The sequence below is a fragment of the Trachurus japonicus genome, chromosome 11, assembly GCF_045865225.1.
Source record: "Trachurus japonicus isolate A0001 chromosome 11, Traja_1.0".
Taxonomy (NCBI): Eukaryota; Metazoa; Chordata; class Actinopteri; order Carangiformes; family Carangidae; genus Trachurus; species Trachurus japonicus.
Window position 1 is genome coordinate 2,032,553 of NC_140917.1, and position 20,153 is coordinate 2,052,705.

At 40.8% G+C, this 20,153-nt stretch overlaps 1 protein-coding gene across 13 annotated transcripts in view; it reads left to right on the plus strand.

The window, feature by feature from the left end:
* Nucleotides 1–2,889: 2,889 nt before the first annotated feature.
* Nucleotides 2,890–20,153, plus strand: part of LOC146977887 (microtubule-actin cross-linking factor 1-like) — a 356,186-nt gene continuing 338,922 nt past the window's right edge. For 7 of the 13 annotated variants that reach the window (XM_085790650.1, XM_085790657.1, XM_085790661.1 and 4 more), the window contains exon 1: nucleotides 3,364–3,542. The gene's annotated coding sequence lies outside the window, so the exon portion shown is untranslated. Of the gene's footprint in view, nucleotides 3,543–20,153 lie in introns of all 13 variants that reach the window. The other 6 variants (XM_085790652.1, XM_085790654.1, XM_085790663.1 and 3 more) reach the window with 3 other exon arrangements.

Sequence of the window (20,153 nt, forward strand, 5' to 3'; positions counted from 1 at the left end):
TCTACCTTTATTTTGAAGGAGCTTCAATACAAACATCTACCTTTATTTTGAAGGAGCTTTAATACAAACGTTTACCTTTATTTTGAAGGAGCTTTAACACAAATATCTACCTTTATTTTGAAGGAGCTTTAACACAAACATCTACCTTTATATTGAAGGAGCTTAATACACACATGATCTACCTTTATTTTGAAGGAGCTTACAGTAATACACACACGATCTACCTTTATTTTGAAGGAGCTTTAATACAAACATCTACCTTTATTTTGAAGGAGCTTTAACACAAACATCTACCTTTATTTTGAAGGAGCTTTAACACAAACATCTACCTTTATTTTGAAGGAGCTTTAATACAAACATCTACCTTTATTTTGAAGGAGCTTTAACACAAACATCTACCTTTATTTTGAAGGAGCTTTATACAAACATCTACCTTTATTTTGAAGCAGCTTTAATACAAACACCTACCTTTATTTTGAAGGAGCTTTAACACAAACATCTACCTTTATTTTGAAGGAGCTTTAATACAAACATCTACCTTTATTTTGAAGGAGCTTCAATACAAACATCTACCTTTATTTTGAAGGAGCTTCAATACAAACACCTACCTTTATTTTGAAGGAGCTTTAAAACAAACGTCTACCTTTATTTTGAAGGAGCTTACTGTAATACACACATGATCTACCTTTATTTTGAAGGAGTTTAACACAAACATCTACCTTTATTTTGAAGGAGCTTTATACAAAAATCTACCTTTATACTGAAGGAGCTTTAACACAAACATCTACCTTTATTTTGAAGGGCCTTTAATACAAACATCTACCTTTATTTTGAAGGAGCTTAATAGAAACATCTACCTTTATTTTGAAGGAGCTTTATACAAACATCTACCTTTATATTGAAGGAGCTTTAACACAAACATCTACCTTTATTTTGGAGGACTTAATAGAAACATCTACCTTTATTTTGAAGCAGCTTTAACACAAACATCTACCTTTATTTTGGAGGACTTAATAGAAACATCTACCTTTATTTTGAAGCAGCTTTAACACAAACATCTACCTTTATACTGTATGGAGCTTTAATACAAACATCTACCTTTATTTTGGAGGATCTTTAACACAAACATCTACCTTTATTTTGAAGGAGCTTACTGTAATACACACATGATCTACCTTTATTCAGAAGGAGCTTTAATACAAACATCTACCTCTATTTTGAAGGAGCTTTAATACAAACATCTACCTTTATACTGTATGGAGCTTTAACACAAACATCTACCTTTATTTTGAAGGAGCTTTAATTTAAACAGCTACCTTTATTTTGAAGGAACTTTAATACAAACGTTTACCTTTATTTTGGAGGAGCTTTAACACAAACATTATTCTATATTACATTATTCTATTTTTTCTTCAAGTTGATGAATTAGATTATTATTTTTGTTTCATTTTATTCTTTCCTGATTTCACTTTATTGTTATTATATTTCTGATTATGGCTGCAATGGTTGTTATTATCATTAATGTAAGCTTTTTTTCTATTATTATTATTATTATTTGTATTTTTATTTTAACTTTTATTCACATTTTATGTGATTTTACGGTGGACCCCAGGAAGATTAGTGGCTGCTGTGCAGCTGCTAATGGGGATCCAATTAAAATAAACAAACAAATAAACAATCATCTACCTTTATTTTGAAGGAACTTTAACACAAACATCTACCTTTATTTTGAAGGAACTTTAATACAAACATCTACCTTTATACTGTATGGAGCTTTAACACACACATCTACCTTTATTTTGAAGGAGCTTTATACAAACATCTACCTTTATACTGTATGGAGCTTTAACACAAACATCTACCTTTATTTTGAAGGAGCTTTATACAAACATCTACCTTTATACTGAAGGAGCTTAATAGAAATATCTACCTTTATTTTGAAGGAACTTTAATACAAACATCTACCTTTATACTGTATGGAGCTTTAACACACACATCTACCTTTATTTTGAAGGAGCTTTATACAAACATCTACCTTTATACTGTATGGAGCTTTAACACAAACATCTACCTTTATTTTGAAGGAGCTTTATACAAACATCTACCTTTATACTGAAGGAGCTTAATAGAAATATCTACCTTTATTTTGAAGGAACTTTAATACAAACATCTACCTTTATACCGTATGGAGCTTTAACACATCTACCTTTATACTGTATGGAGCTTTAATACAAACATCTACCTTTATACCGTATGGAGCTTTAACACAAACATCTACCTTTATACTGTATGGAGCTTTAACACAAACATCTACCTTTATACCGTATGGAGCTTTAACACAAACATCTACCTTTATACTGTATGGAGCTTTAATACAAACATCTACCTTTATACTGTATGGAGCTTTAATACAAACATCTACCTTTATTTTGAAGGCGCTTTAACACAAACATCTACCTTTATTTTGAAGGAGCTTTAATACAGTAATAACATGTATGGGGCCTGTGTTTTTGTGACCTCTTCATGTCCAAGGTCAGCTCTCCTCCTCCTGCTGCTCCTCTCTCCATCTCAACATCTGTAATCAATAGATTTCTGAGCTACTCCCTCTCCTTCTCCTTCTCCTCCAGCTGTTTGGAGAGGGAGGGGGGGGGGTTGTGTCCATACATGTGTGTGTGTGAGTGTGTGTGTGTACATAGGGATTATAAAAACCAAGATTAATACTATCACATGTGATCATCATCCAGCACTATAGGCTATAGCTATATGTAATAATCCAGAGTGAGGAGGAAATATTCCAGTGTGAACGCCCTGTTCTCCCTCTCCTCTCCTGCCTCAAGTGTGAGAAAGTGTGTGTGCATGGAGTGTGTGTGTGAGTGTGAATGTGAATGAGTGTGTGTTTGGCAGTGCTGCTGATGACGCAGGGACACACAACCGAAATCTAAAATTTCCGCGACACTTAACACACTCAATGGACATGGGTTAAGTGTCGCAGCCGTGAAAACTGCCTATTGAAGAGAAAGCGAGAGTGTGTGTGTGTGTGTGTGTGGCGGGGGGAGAGAGGGAGAGTGTGTGTGTGGGAGGGTGTGTGTGTGTATGTGTGTGTGTGGTGGGGGGTTGTAGCCTAGACTATAAGGCGAGAAGAGAGGGAGAGAGAGGGGGAGAGGAGAGGAGAGGAGAGGAGAGGAGGAGGAAGAGGAGGAGGACAGCCATTACCATTCAGGATCACGTTGCCTGCTGCTCCACAGCCTCATCCCCGGCTGTGTGTGTGTATATGTGTGAGAGTGTGTGTGGCAACTGCAAGCGGCTCGGGGATTTTTTCTTTTTTTTTTTTTTTAGGGAGGAAGCGTGGCGACAGGATCACGATCGGTGGAGAGGAAAACATCCAACCTTTTTATTCATCCATCCCTTCCTTCTATCCAACCATCCATCCATCCGTCCGTCCGTCCGGGAGAAGGGAGCAGCGGCGGCGGCGGCAGCAGCAGCATCTCCCCGGCTTCCCTCGCTCTCTGCTCGGCTTCCAGGACCGCTGCTGCCCGCTGAAGGTAAGCGGCTCCGGAGCTCCAAACCAGCACCAACCCGTATAGCTATAGGCGATTATCTATCTATCTATCCATCTATCTATCTATCAGCACCTGTCGATCGATGACATTCATTTATTGATTATCAAGGATTATTTAGAAGAAGTAGGGAAAAAAAAGTAACCGATCAGAACTAATCGATCAGCTATAAACTCACTTTACTATCATAGCCTATCATATCAATCCAGAACCACCGAGCTCATTACATTCACATGTTGATGATGCATCGGGTTGTAGCCTATAATGTGTCATAAAAATCAATAACGTGTTGATCATATATAGGCTATATATAGGTCTAGCTATAGAGTATTGGTTTTTTGGGGATTTTTTTTTTATCTCCGCGGTGCTCGCCGGAGCTGCAGCCGGATTTGGAGCCGCAGGGCCGGGTTCTGCTCGGTGCTGCTCGGGCAGAGTCACGGAGGGTTTGTGGGTCGTCGTGAGAAGCGGTTGAGGGTTTTTTTTTTTTTTTTTTTTTCCCCACTAATGCGAGGCGAGACTCGGCAGTGGCAGAGACTCTCAGATGGAGAAATGTAATTAGTTGGTGTGATCCATCCGAGCAGCAGCACATAGGGGCGGTGTGCTGGACAAAGAGCCCCCACCTCCTCCTCCTCCTCTTCCTCCTCTTCCACCACCATCATCAGCTCCACCAGCACCGTTTAGCTCCATGTCTGACGTCCATTCATGCACACAGACACACAGACAGAGAGGCATGCATGCTAAACTAGAGATATATTACTCTGCAAATCCACATGCAAATCCTCATCCAGACAGACAGAGACCCTCCCATCATCATCATCATCACCATCATCATGGCCTCCATCTCTACCTCCACCTGCTCTAGTAGATTCCCACTGGGCTCCATCGCCGCCTGCAGCAGCTTCTCCCTCTTTCTCTCCCTCTTTCTCTGTCTGGAAACCCTCGGTCATATCATATGATGCAAGGTGCACAGATAAAAAATAATAATAATAATCCAGACTCAGAGCTCCATCACCTCCTCCTCCTCCTCCTCCTCCTCCTCCTCCTCCTCCTCCACCACCTCCTGCAGCTTCGTACCAGATGGTCAAGCGCACATCTCCCCGCTGACCCCTCCAGCTACAGTCACACACACACAACAAACCACCTTTTCATAACTCGTCGTCTCCACACAGGCTCATTTCTTTTTCTTTTTCTTTATTTTTATTTTTTTCAGACTACAGACACACAGTGTGTTGTGTTTTGTTGTGTTGTGTAGTTGTAGTTGTGTTACGGCTACAGGAGAAGCCTCCGTCTGTCTGTGCTGCTGCTGCTGAACATGTCTGTAATTTAATTTCATGTGAAGACTCTTTTCAGACATCATGCTCTTTGAATCAGGGGTTTTTACTTCTGTACTAAATCACAACGGTTTCCTGAAACCACAGAGAATCTCTCCACTTTGTTATTTTATTTTATTTCCCTTGTACCTCCAATCCTCTTTATCCATCCGCTCTGATTCACTGATTCGTTGTTTAATGCACATTGTAAGTTCACAGAGACCAAGGTGACGCCTCTGTTTAATCCCCACTGTTTAACACTGTGCAGAGAATCAGACTCTGTGTAATAAAGTGATAAAGTTCCTGTGCAGATCATTATAAAGTAACTCCTCCTTCATTTCTTATTCTGTCTGATCAGCAGCCCAGAAATAAGACATTATAATTTAAAAAATGAAATGAAGAAAACCCCAAAACTGTTTAACATGCAAACACCTAAACCTCTAAAAACAGAGGAGCAGCAGCAGAGTCAGAGAGGTGTGAGCGGCTGAGCTGAGGTCAGCGAATAATCAGCGTTTTATAGCTTCATTAATAATTTGAACAAACTTAAAATAAAACAGCGTTGTTGGCTCATTATCTCCTCCAGTTGAAGATCAGTTCAAACCGAAGAGCCTCAGATTGTTTCACATGGAGAAGTTTTGGGGAAAAGTGGTGAAAAATTGAAACTTTAAACTACATTTTAACTTAAATTTTGCTGTAATTAACTTGTGGATCGAGTAAAAACCTGCTTCTACCTGTGGATCGTCAATAACAAGAGACAGAGAGAGAGATTTGGTATTTGCACAGTGACGTCCCAGAGCTGTAAATATTGATCGGTGTGTGTCTGTGTGTGTGTGTGTGTGTGTGTGTGTGTGTGTGTGTGTGTGTGTGTGTGTGTGTGTTAGATGGCTGTGTGATGATGACACATGATCACACCGGTCCAGTAAAAACCTCGGAGACAGTGACTCAACTCTGGCTGTTTGCTCTTCTTTCACTTTCCATCTCTTATCTCCGACTTTTAACCTGTGCACAACAAACACTTTCCCCTTTTTCTCCTTCAATCTCTCTCTCTCTCTCTCACACACACACACACACACACACACACACACACACACACACACATTCTCTCTTTCTTTTTCCATTCTCTATCTTTAATTAACTCTCCCTCTGTCCAGTCATCATGCTGAGTAGTAGCTTCGGTATTTTTTGGCAAGCTCATTTAGTTTGTGTTTATAATATATGTGAATGCTTTTTCTCTGAGTGTGTGTATGTATGTGTGTGTGTGTGTGTGTGTGTGTGTGTGTTAGTGTGTGTGTGTGTGTGTGTATGTCTGGCCAGTTATTCACCCTGTCAGTCAGTGTGTTACTCATCAGGACTGTGTTTCCAGAGCAGGAGCTGCTCATTCATCCTCTGCTCCTTTTACTGTAATAACCAGTGATTTACGTGATGTTACAGTAAAGGGATAGTTCAACATTTTGGCAAATTGGCCCATTGCCATAATCCCTATAGTCATAGCAGTAGGTTCGTTACCTTTAATTGTCGGTGCAAGCTGTTTTTATAGCGGCGAGCTGCTCAGAGCTACGCTACGGAGGCTCATGGGATTTCTTGGTTTCCCTCATCAAACTCATCAAATACACAATCCAACAACTCCACAACGCTCTGGTGGACAAGTTGTGAGCTGCACATTCACCACGCTATGAGATAATAACACAACGTTACCACACAGAGTTGTTGTAGAGGGAAATACAGAGACTGTTGATGAAAAACTGTCCCTGAAGGCAACGTGCATCAGTGGTTTTTCATGAATTTCCCTCTCTTATTATGGCAATGGGACAATTTGCCAAATGTTGGACTATCCCTTTAAATATCATCATGCATCATGAGGGCAGTACGGTGGCCCTGAGGGGTCAACACACTGTTGCATCACACAAACCACAAACACTCTTTATGTTAGAAACAAAGCTTTTACCTCCAGAAGTTAAAACAACTTCCTGTTGTCGTGTTGTAACACGTTGGTTTATTTATTGCACAACTTTCTGTATTTATTGCAGCAGTTGTGTGTTTAAAATATCTTTAAATATCTACTCTGGTGTGTCTATGAAGTTGTCGCCTGGGGACGAATAAAGTTTATTGAACTGAACTGAGTTGAACTGAACTAAAAACAGGCTGTTAATGTTGCCGTAAAGTGTGTGAGCAGTCAGCTGGTGAAAAACGACTGACTGAGTAGGGATGATGTCACCGTTCACAGATCGACCAATCAGATACCAAGCAACTCTGATGGTTTGAATGCAGCTTGTTGATCAAAATAAAACAGTTTTGGGTCTGTTTTTTTTGTAATTTTATACGATAAAAGCAGAGACTCTGGATCTGGATTCATGTGTAGGACAGATGTGTTGTGTTGTGTTGTGTTGTGTTGTGTTGTGTTGTGTGTGTGTTGTGTTGTGTGTCTGAACTGTGCGTGATGTTTGTGTCCGACTGTGGAGCACGAGTGTCAGTGAATGTTTCGTCAGCAGCCGTTAGAGCGCAGGAATGCTGCTCTGGAATCACACGGAGGCAGTTAGGACCGTTGCTCTGCTGCTAACGTCTGCTTTTCTCCTCCTCCGTCTTTCTCCCTTTTCTTTCTCTTTTGGATTCTTCACTGCCTCCTCTCTCTGTGTTTTATGCCACTTCTTTTTTTACTCCTCTTTTGTTGCACACACTAACACTAACCCTAACACACACAGTGACACAGTAACACACAGACATGGCGTGGCCGGGGCCGGGCTGAGCTGAGCTGTGGGAACAGGCTGCGTCCATGTGAGTCCTGGTCTGGGTGTGAGTTATAAATCAGAGCAGTGAGGCATCAGCATCTCTGCATGGTCGCATTCAGCCGCTGCTGCTGCTGCTCGCTGCAACAGGAAGAGGCAGCAGCCAAGAGCCCTGCATGGATATCACTCTGTGTGTGTGTCTGTGTGTCTATGTGTGTGTGTATGGCTCCGCTGCACACTTGCTGACCTGTGTGTACTTTTGTGTAGCCTACTGTAGCCTATATAAAGCAGTTAGTAGCCTATGTATACTACAAATCTATATTAATTTGAATATGTGAGTTGATTATTATTGTAATTAGAAGCTAAAAACAGGCAGTTTAAAGATGCTGTGTTGGGATTTTTCTCAATTTTGTCACAGTATTGATAAGTTGATTGATAAAATACAATAGATTCATAAATTACTACCACTATTAGTGGTTGGAACCAGAGTTGACTGAATGTCAAACTTGTACATTTAGCCTTTGGGGAGCATACATCAGTCCGACTGCCCTAAAGTCCAACGGCTCATTTCTCCAACTACCCATTCTACAGTGTTAAGGTTAGGTTTAGGGTCAGGTTAAAGCAGAAGTAAGGTGAATGTTTGTGTTAAAGGGATAGTTCAACATTTTGGCAAATTGGCCCATTGCCATAATTGCTATAGTCATAGCAGTAGGTTCGTTACCTTTAATTGTAGGTGTAAGCTATTTTTATTACAGCGGAGCGCAGCAGCTGGCTGCTCAGAGCTACGCTATGGAGGCTAAGGGAATTTCTTGGTTTCCCTCATTAAACTCATCAAATACAAAATCCCAAAACTCCACAGCGCTTTTGTAGACAAGTTGTGAGCTGCACAACCACCACGCTATGAGATAATGACGTAACGATACGAAACGGAGCCGTTTTCGAGGTAAATTCATACAAAACCGCTGATGCGCGTTGCGTTCAGGGACAGTTTTTCAGCAAGCAGTCTCCGTATTTACCCTGTATTTACCTCGAAAACGGCTCCGTTTCGTATCGTTCCGTCATTATCTCATAGCGTGGTGGTTGTGCAGGTCACAACTTGTCTACAAAAGCGCTGTGGAGTTTTGGGATGTTGAATTTGATGAGTTTAATGAGGGAAACCAAGAAATTCCCTTAGCCTCCATAGCGTAGCTCTGATCAGCCAGCTGCTGCGCTCCGCCGTACTGAAAATAGCTTACACCTACAATTAAAGGTAATGAACCTACTGCTATGACTATAGCGATTATGGCAATGGGCCAATTTGCCAAAATGTTGAACTATCCCTTTAATATAAGTCTTAAATAGTTGTATCTTCCGACAGCAATCACTTCTATAGAGTGTTTGGTCTGAAACACGGGTCTGTCAGTCACTCTGCTCTGCTCTGAGCCCAGGAGAACACTTTCCTTGTATCCTACAACCTTTATCCAATGAGGAGAGAGAACGGCATAAAGGGGCAGTCCTCTCTGTGTGTGCAGCCAAGGGATGCGTGTGAATGTGGTGACGTAGGGACGAGGGCGGGGACTGCTAACTCCATCTGCTGACAGGAAGTTAGACAAAACCACCGGATCGCTTACTGATAGCTTTAAGGGTTAGGTTAAGGGTTAGGTTAAAGGACAATTCCGGTCGAATTCAACTCAGGGGTGTATTTTCATATCATTTTAGGTCTAAAAGAATGAATCTGAAGATTTTCAGTTTAATCGCTCCTGTTTTGCGGTAGTTGCGTCTGTCCGCGCATCGCCGCGGCAGCAATGAATGGGAGTGGATGTAAGTTCCGCTGTTTAGGCTGTTTCCAGCCCTCAAAGCCGCAATTTTTTCCACAGACAGCGTCAGATGGAGACTCAAACATGCACCGAGAAGTTTATTTACTTCAAGCAAGCCGACATGTTTGTAAAACTAGATCTAATTCAAAGTCTCCCGGAGTCTCGCGCGAGACCCAGTTGCCGTGCGCGGTGTGTTCAGGAGCAGTGGGAAAAGCTACCGTTTTGTCATAAACACAGGAATATCAACTCTTTACTTGCTTCAAGTAAAAAAAACTTCTCGGCGCATCTTTGAGTAGCCACCTGACGCTGTCTGTGGAAAAAAATGTACACTTCAAGCAAGTCAAGAGTTGATATTCCTGTGTTTATGACACAAGCGGTAGCTCCTACTGCGCCTGAATACACCAGCACTGCAACTTCGGGCTCGCGCGAGACTCCGGGAGACTTTGAATTAGATCTAGTTTTACAAACATGTCGGCTTGCTTGAAGTAAATAAACTTCTCGGTGCATGTTTGAGTCTCCATCTGATGCTGTCTGTGGAAAAAAATTGCAGCTTTGAGGGCTGGAAACAGCCTAAACAGCGGAACTTACATCCACTCCCATTCATTGCTGCCGTGGCGATGCAGGGACAGACGCAGCTACCGCAAAACAGGAGCAATTAAACTGAAAATCTTCAGATTCCTTCTTTTAGACCTAAAATGATATGAAAATACACCCCCGTGTTGAATTCGACCGGAATTGTCCTTTAAGGGTTAGGGCTACTTAAGTCGGAGAAGTGGGAGGTCGGTCTAATGGATGCAAAAAGAAAGAAATATGATCGGAGAAATGGGTAGTCGGACAGACGTCATGCGCCCTTAGCCTTTAGCTGATGTTAGCATCAGTGAGCCTTTCCTTTCTTCTACTTGCTAACCAGACAGACGGCAAAATATAATTTCATATAGCCTATAAAAAAAGACGTGAATAAATAGTTGTAACAAAACTTAGCCTACAAACATATCCTCATGCATTCAAGTTTATAATCTAATATTGACATAGAGAAGCCATACTCCTCCATTAACATGATTTTGCCAATAATAGGCTACCTATGAACTTTTATTTTATCACGATAGACAACTGTTTATGCTAAGCTACTTAGGAATAGCTACATTTATAAACGGCGTCTTTTAATCAGGACTGATCAACAGAAAATCAGTGTTAGTTTTTAATTATCAGTATTTTTCAAGCAATTCATTGATTAATCAGAGTGTAACTGATAATAATGATATGTTTAAATAAAAGTGGTTTGAACTAGTAGGCTATTGAACAGATTTTCCTGGACGTGATAGCACCTCGACAGAACTTCTTCAAATTTGGCTCAAACGCTCAAAGACTCAGAGATTCAGCAACTAACTAGCAAACTAACAACCTTTTTGGCTTCGTGAATATCAATATGATTTCTCGAGAGTTATTCAAAGGTCAAAGGGTCAGTGTGACCTCACCTCACCCAACACTTTTTAGGCTTATCTCACAACTTCATGCAACAATTAGCTATGACAAATAAGGATAAACAAAGCACTGGAACTATAGTTTGAGTGGCGTAGGGATACGACCATGAGGAGGGAGGAGGTTTCCTTTAATAAGAAATCACAAGAAGAGGAATTAATTAATTAAAATATTTGTCTTGCAGTCCTGATTTGCAGCAGTGAGGCAAGTTACTGTACATCTGTGTGTGTGTGTGTGTGTGTGTGTGTGTGTGTTTGTAGTGGAGTGGAGAAGAGAGTGAGTCTCATCATCTTCAGAAGATCTCAGTGTTTCTGCTTCCTCTCAGTTTCTTCTTCAAAGCTCTGGCTGGTTTTACCCTCTGAGCTGTAATGACACGGTGCGGCTTTGAAGCTTCCCCTCTGGCTCTATTTATAAAACCGCTAGTTGCTATAGTGGCACTGACTCACACACACACACACACACACACACACACACATAGACAGAGAGAAAGAGAGAAAGAGAAAACACCAACATCAGGACAGAGAAACACAACTGTACACTGGAGAACCGTGGTGGATTTTGGGTAGTGTGGGCTTTCTCTCTCTCCCTCTCCGTCTTCCTAGAGGCGTTGCTGTGGAGACGGGATTCAGGAAGTGGGGCTCTGCCAGGCCAGCGGTCTCGCCGGGGGCCAGCAGAGGGAGGAGGAGGAGGAGGAGGAGGAGCACTGCAAAAACTCAAATCTCTTACCAAGAATATTTGTCTTATTTCTAGTCAAAACTAATCTCATTCTACTTAAAATTAGACTCATCACATTAAAAAGCAGCTTGTTTTTAGACACTTTTTACTTCTTTCAAGCTGATTTTCACTTGAAATAAGTAGAAAAATCTGATAGTGGAGCAAGTTTTTCTTCCTTATTACAAGCACAAAAAACTTCCTTTCACTGGCAGATTTTTCTACTTATTTCAAGTGAAAATTAGTTTGAAACAAGTGAAAATGATCTAAAAACAAGTTCATTTTTAGGTGATGAGTCTTATTTTAAGTGGAAAGTGATTAGTTTTGACTAGAAATGAGACATTTTGACAAGAAATAAGACAAATATTCTTGGAAAGATTTTGAGTTTTTGCAGTGAGGAGGAGGAGGAGGAGGAAGAGGAAGAGGAGGAGGAAGAGGAGGGTTTTTTGGCAGCGGTGGTGCAGATGGAAATCCCAGCCGTGGTGTTGAACTCACAGATCGTACACAGAGACATTCCCACCCAGTGACCAGCGCTCCGGTCACGGTTTAGTCTGCTGCTGCCTCGGGGCTGTGTGTGTGTGTGTAACAGTTTAGACTTCAGCTGAGTGAGTGTGTGTAGAAGAGTTCCTCTGAGGTCTTTGTGACCGTTTTCTGTCAACAGTTGGTTGATGATAACTTGTTAAGACTCAGACAGACTGAGTCCCACTGGGGGCTTTTATTCTGAAAAACCTTGTAGCTACTCTGAGGAAACAAAACTGAAACCTCACAGGGAACTTATACATGTAAACCAACCAACACTGATCATTTTAACAGTAAAAAACAAAACAAAACAAAACATGATTTTTACTTTTACTCTTTAGAACATGATGAATCTCATGTCAATATTTCTCTTTCTGCGACCTTCAGCCTTTTGAGCTCCAGACGTATCTTAGGAGAACACGTTCAACCTCGTAGGAACAACACACAACAAGTGTAAATAATGAATTAATATAACAGAGATATTGTTAAAGGGATAGTTCAACATTTAGTCAGATCCTCCTATCACCATAATCCCTTTAGTCATAGCAGTATATGTTCATCACCTTTAAGTATTATCGGTGCATGTTGTTTTGAGATCGGCGGGGCAGAGACGTGAGCTGCTCAGTGAACACAACGGAGGTGAACGATCCCTCATCAAACTCATCAAATACACAATCCAACAACTCCACAACGCTCTGGTGGACAAGTTGTGAGCTGCACATTCACCACGCTATGAGATAATCATGTAACATTACGAGACAGAGTTGTTTTAGAGGTACAGTAAATGCAGCCGGAACTACATTCCAGACACGGCGGCTGGGCGGAGTGATTTCAAAAGCGCAAGTAGTTCCGAGTATTTGCTTCATATGTCGTAATGTTACATAATTATATGTTATTATTTCATAGCGTGGTGAATGTGCAGGTCAAGACTTGTCCACCAGCTGCAGACAAGAGTTGGTTTCTCTAAAGAAGATTTAAACATCAGTGATCAGATGATGCTTTTTTCGTTTCTCCGCCCTTTTCTTTCTTGTGATGATCTCAGTGACTCTATGAAAAAACGTCTTGCACAAACATTCACAATGAACTGCTTCGATTTGGGTCAAAGTCAAAGGTCAAAGGTGGAGGTTGTGGTGACCAGAAGACACAGTTTTGACCTTGTAAATGCGATAGCTGTGATTCTTTGAGGGAACTTCTTTAAATGTAATAGAAACGTTCACTCTGACTCAAGGAAGAATCAATAAGATGTTGGTGGCTAAAGGTCAAAGCAGGTTTAGTATAAATTGCTGTGGTGACGGGTGTAAAACCTCTGACATCTTGACTGGTTGGTTGACGTCTGTGAGCTGGAATCGAACCGACGATTCTCTGAGCACACGCACACGGCAGCAGAGCAGACAGACGTTCGTCTCGTCCACCTGCCGAGGCCCCGAGGAGCCGTAACACAAGAGCCAATAAAAAACCACTTCATTGTGTCAGAGCTGCAGCCGCCGCTGTGCTGAGATCGGACGTATTGATTCATGTATTGATCCTGTGTGATGGACAGATGATAGCATCAGCTCCCCGGAGGCCACACACACACACACACACACACACACACACACATATACATAGACACCTGTGTTTACTATCAGCCGTTTTTCTTTGTTATAATAAACAGACAATGATTTCATTAAGACATTACACAGATGTAGAGAAGAAGCAACAGATCAAGAGAAAGAGGAAGGAAAAGAAAGAAAGAAAGAAAGAAAGAGGAAAGTCTCTCTCTCTTTCTCTCTCTCATCTCACCAACATATTGACTCTTTTTTATAAATAGAAACCAGACAAGCTGTGAAATCTCATCTCTTTCTCTTTCGCTTCTCTCTCTCCACTCCTCCATCACAGTGATCTGTCGTTCATCATCACACTTGGCCTCGTCCATGTGATCAATTAATCAGCTGAAAAAGAAGCTGCTGCTGCTGTTTGAAATCGAAACTTTAGGGCGCTGCTGTTTTTTTGTTTTTTCCTTCAAAATAAGAGTCTGATTAGATTTACAGTAAGTTTTACATTTGTGATGAATTTAACCCTCCTGTTGTCCTCCTGGGTCAAGGAAGGAAGGACGGAAGGAAGGAAGGAAGGACGAAAGGAAGGAAGGACAAAGGGAAAGAAGGAAGGATAAAGGGAAAGAAGGAATGAAAGATGGAGGGAGGGAACAGATTGGGTCAAAAAAGAAGGAACAAGTAAGGACGAAGGGAAGGAAGGGAGGGAGGGAGGCAAAAAGGACTGTGGAAAGAAGGAAAGGGAATGGGAAGGAAAGAAAGAAAGATGGAGGGAGAGAGCAGATGTGTTCAAGGAAGGAAGAAAAGAAAGAGGGAAGGGAAAAGGAAGGAAAGAAAAATGCAGGGAGGGAACAGACCAGGTCAACTGGATCAAGTGAGGAAGGAAGAAGAAGTAAGGACGAAGGGAAGGAAGGAAGGGAAAAAGGAAGGAAAGAAGGAAGGATGGAGGAAGGGAACAGATTGGGTCACTTTGACCCATAAGGACAACAGGAGGGTTAGGACATAATCACATTTTTACAACCTTGAAACTTTGCATTTTATAATAGAAGATGCACTAATATATATATATATATTCTATATATGCTGTATATGTGCATACGTAACTCTGACAACAATGATCACACTTAAGTCTAAATAAAAAGGTCCTAAAGTATTATTGAACTAACAAACCTGTCTGTCCAGATATCTTGATCTTACTGTAATAATTAATTTAATTTCTAATGCACTTTTCATTAAACAAGATCTCAAAGTGCTACAAAGTTAAAAAGTTAAAGGCAAGGTGAGGGAAATAAAAACATACTCAATAAAAACAAAAAGACAAGGTTAAAAATCATATTGGTAATTAACAGTCAAAGGCCTATTTTAAAAGATCTTGATCTTCTCTTGTCTTGACACTTTATCATCTCAGCTGCAACAACAAACGTTCACCGGAGACAAACTTAGATTAGACTTCTGGTGACTGAAGGTCAGAGGTCAAAGGTCACGATGATGATGTCACAACAGCAGGAGTTTGTCCTTGTGAACGCGGTATCTAAACTAGAACTAAACATTCACTTTGACTCGAGGACGAGCTGATTAGATTCTGGGCGTCAAAGGTCAATGTGACTTCATGAAACACTGTCAAAGCACCGATGACAAACCTTCACAATAAAATGGGCTGCTTTATACGACTGTGGACAGGGCCGTTGCTAGGAATTCTGGGCCCCCTTAAAGAATACTAAAGTGGGCCCCTCCCCCTAACTTTTCCTTTTTTTTTTTCTTAGACTACGTATGTATTATCGTTTTTTATTTAGCCTTCTTTGTTTTGATGCTAATGCAGCATTACACTGCAAAAACTCAACTTTTAATATATTAAAAGCAGCTTGTTTTTAGACACTTTTTACTTCTTTCAAGCTGATTTTCACTTGGAATAAGTAGAAAAAAATCTGATAGTGGAGCAAGTTTTTCTTCCTTATTACAAGCACAAAAAACTTACTTTCACTGGCAGATTTTTCTATTTATTGTGAATTTAAGTGAAAATGATCTAAAAACAAGTTAATTTTTAGGTAATGAGTCTTATTTTAAGTGGAAAGAGATTAGTTTTGACTAGAAATGAGACATTTGGACAAGAAATAAGACAAATATTCTTGGAAAGATGTTGAGTTTTTACAGTGTACTATGAGTATTAGTCAGGGTCTTACGCAGAATAAATCAGTCATACAAAGATTAGACTACTGGGGTTTTTTATGAGCCCCACTGGGTGCTGGGCCCCTAGAGTTATCATCACCTTTCTCCCCTAGACAACGGCCCTGACTGTGGACAAACAGTTCTTCTACTCACTCGTTCGTATCGGTATCACCTCTTTTCCTCCGTCTGGACACGATGACAAACGTAACCCAGTTGTTTCTCTTCCTGCTGAATCGTTGCATCATTGATGACTCTCGCCTCATCGCACCGGGAGTCAGCGATGAATTATACAACGTCTCCACTTTGTCTAAAGCTCCTTCTTCTCCTTCATCTTCTCCTTCCTTTTCTCCTTCTCCTTCTTCCCTTTCCCTACATTTCCTCTCCTGACCTTGTTTCTCATCCCACATCCTTCCTCCTCTCCTCCTTCCTCTTCCTCATCCCTCTCTCTCTGGGAGTAGTGTAGAGGGGATGCATTGAACGCTGTCTTGTTCTTTTACTTACATTTCGTTTATTTAATTCTGTAATTTATTGTATTATGTCTTCATTGTCACGTATGAGTGTCTGGACCCCAGGAAGAATAGTCCTTACCAAGGTGAGGACTAATGGGGATCCATAATAAAACTAAACTAAACTAAACTAAACTAAACTAAACTAAACTAAACTAAACTAAACATTCTTTTATTCCAACATCTGTTATTTTTTATTTTTATTTTGCCTTTATTTAACCAGGTCGGTCCCATTGAGACACAATGGCCTCTTTTTCAAGGGAAGCCTGGCCAAGACAGCAGCAGAAAAGTTATTACACATACATAACACAGAAATCACACAACACACAGATAAAATACAATACAAGATAAAAGCAACAGGACTAAAAGTTCGGATTCACATTAAAACAAGAACAAGTGCGATATGAAGCTGCTCCAATTTCTCTCACACGAGTTTTCAAAGATCCAAGGTTGATCAGCTCCTTTAGCTTTAGAGTTTTCTGCAGTGCATTCCAAGCAGCAGGTGCAGCATACTTAAAACAGTGCTTACCAAGTTCAGTGTTGACTTTGGGCACGTTTAATAAATAAAACTCATTTGAACGTAGGCGGTAATTGCTTTGAGATTTGGAGAGATAGTTACATAAATAGAGGGGGAGCAGACCCAAAATGACTTTATAAATAAAAATATGCCAATGTATAAGGCGGCGTGCTGCCAGAGATGGCCACTCAACTCGGGCATATAAAGTGCAGTGGTGAGTGAGGGCTTTACATCCAGTGACAAACCTTAAGGCACCATGATACACGGTGTCCAGAGAGCGCAGACAATTTGCAGGGGCATACATATACAAGAGGTCCCCATAATCAAGTACAGGGAGGAAAGTGGCAGCAACCAACTTTTTCCTGGTAGAAAAAGAAAAACAAGATCTGTGACGGAAAAAGAATCCCAGTTTCAGTCTTAATTTTTTTACCAGGTTTTCTACATGTGGTTTAAAAGAAAGCCGATCATCGATTAAAATGCCGAGATACTTGTAACAGGTCAGAAGTTCAATCTCACAACCTTGTAATGACAAAATGCTGGGAGGAGACACAGGTACTTCCCTGCCATTAGAAAATATCATCAGTTTAGTTTTGACAGCGTTTAAGACAAGTCTTAGCTCAATGAGCTGACTTTCCACAAGGTTAAAAGCAATCTGTAAGTTGCCAAGGGCCTCAGCAAGAGTGGAGCCACAACAATAGATAACCGTGTCATCAGCATAAAAATGAAATTTGGCATTTGGAATGTTTCTGCCCAATGTATTTACATAAATAACAAACAAAATTGGTCCCAGAACTGAGCCCTGAGGCACACCGGTAGAAACATTTAGCAAATTGGATGAACTGCCTTCAAAGTGAACACATTGTTTTCTATTAGACAAATAATTATCAAACCAACCAACGGCCTGCTCAGATAAACCTATGTCGAGCAGTCGTCGCTTCAGAATAGAATGATCGACTGTGTCGAAGGCCTTAGAAAGGTCAACAAAAAGAGCTGTGCAAAATTTCTTATGATCCAGCCAGTCTATTATGTCATTGGTGAGTTTGAGGGTGGCCGTAATTGTGCTGTGTTGTTTCCTGAAGCCGGATTGATATGGAGAGAGAATGTTGTAAGTATGAAGGAAATCCTTCAACTGGTCATTTACTAGACCTTCAAGGACCTTCGACAGGATGGACAACTTGGAGATAGGTCGATAATTATTTAAACAAGTAGGGTCCCCCCCTTTCAAAAGGGGAAGGACGTAAGCAACTTTCCAAATTTCAGGAATACAATTCGTAGTGATAGACAGGTTAAACAGATATTGAAGAGGCTTGGCAATAAAATCAGCTGCAAGCTTTAAAAAATATGGTTCCAGGTGATCTGGGCCTGCAGATTTAGTAATGTCAAGAGAGAGAAGAGCTCTACGGACCTCTTCCACTGAGAACAACCTAAAAACAAAGGAAGGTTGACCAGCAGAAATATGGCCTAGAGATGTGTTACCAACATCTAGGGCAGAGGACACAGGATTAAGGGCAGGCATAGCAATTGTGGAAGAAGACCTAGAAAATAACGAACCCGAGGCAGAAAAATGATTATTAAAACAATCAAGTATAGTAGCCCTGTCAGTTACAGTGGTAGCGTCATTAGCAATACAGGATGGGAGTTCACTATGATTATCAGTGGCTGAGATAGATTTGATCACTTTCCAAAATTTCTTAGGGTCGTTTAGATTTTTCGTTATTGTAGAGAGATAAAAACTGGACTTTGCTTTTTTGATAAGAAAGGTAAAACGATTTCTGAGTTGCCTAAATATAAGTTTATCAGCCTCAGACTGAGTCTTTCTGGCTTTAGCCCAGGCAAGATTTCTATTATGCAGTAAATCGGCTAAATCAGGTGTGAACCAGGGATTATCCCTACCCTTAACCCTATATCTTCTGAAGGGAGCATGCTTATCAAGCAGGGAAGAGAAACCCTCAGAGAAGAATTGCCATGCAGTCTCTACATCATCAATCAATTCAATACGGTCCCAGTTAAAATTATATAAATCATGGAAGAACCCCTGTTCAACAAAGGCCTTCATATTACGTTTTATCAAAATACGAGGTTTGGATTTTGGAATTTTGGCATTTCTGACTGCAGCAATCACACAGTGGTCACTTATATCGTTTGCAAAGACACCTGACATAGAGTACTTGTGTGGAGCATTAGTCAAAAACAGGTCAATTAAAGATGATTTTTCTGGACACTTCAAGTTAGGGTGTGTGGTGCTTTCAATGAGCTGTGTAAGATTTAATGAAACACAGGAATCCTTGAAGGCATCGGATTTAGAATTTAGCCAATCCCAATTTAGATCACCAGTTAATATTATTTCCTTGTAATTCAGGTCAGCTAAAAGCTGATTCAGAGAAGTTAGCGCTTCAGCAGTAGCTGATGGGGGTCTATAACAGCCCGCAACAGTAATAAAAAACCCATTTGAAATTTCAAGATTTATGGCTAAGAACTCAAACTGTTTACTGATTGATTTGGACTGCAGGACATTTACATTAAATTTTGATTTACAATAAATTGCAACCCCGCCCCCTTTCTTGGGGCGGTCGGCCCTAAATACATTATACCCTTTGATGGAGATGGCTTTGTCAGAATAAGATTTGCTAAGCCACGTTTCAGACAAAACAATGACATCTGCATCAGTTGATTTTGCCCAGATGTGCAGCATATCAATCTTTGATGGCAGACTACGAATATTCAAATGGATTACACCTAGCCCGGTTCTATCCTTAAATTCAGCAGGTGTGTTACAGATAGCAGTACCAGGACCAGGGTTTGGCTGAATACCAGAGATCAAAAGTAAAATAAACAACAGAAATCTTTTCCTAGTAATTTCAAGGTTGCTAGGTGTTTCTGTTTTGGAGTGTAGTCTAGCATGCAACATGACAAGAGACTTATCAGACAATATGAAGTTTGATTCCAAGACAGAGGTGCAAACAAGACATAACCATTGTGCAAAGATAAAAGAATCCATATAAAAATGAATCAGCACGTGTTCACTTCGTTCACTAAGCAAGTTATTGGTTTCAGGGTTTGGAATAATTGGAGGAGAAAGCACAATAGCTGATGTGCACTCCCCATGGTGGCTGGTTAACCCAAAGTCCAAGAGAGTCACAGTAGCGATGAGGACCGTGAAAAAAGAATGCATAGTACCTGCACAGAGTCTAGTCCCAAGAAAGAAAAACGACGTGCAAGGAAGCGGTGTATCGCAGAGCAGGGTGGATGGAGCAGGCCGCAGGCTGCAGAGCAGGGTGGATGGAGCAGGCTGCAGGCTGCAGAGCAGGGTGGATGGAACAAGCCGCAGGCTGCAGAG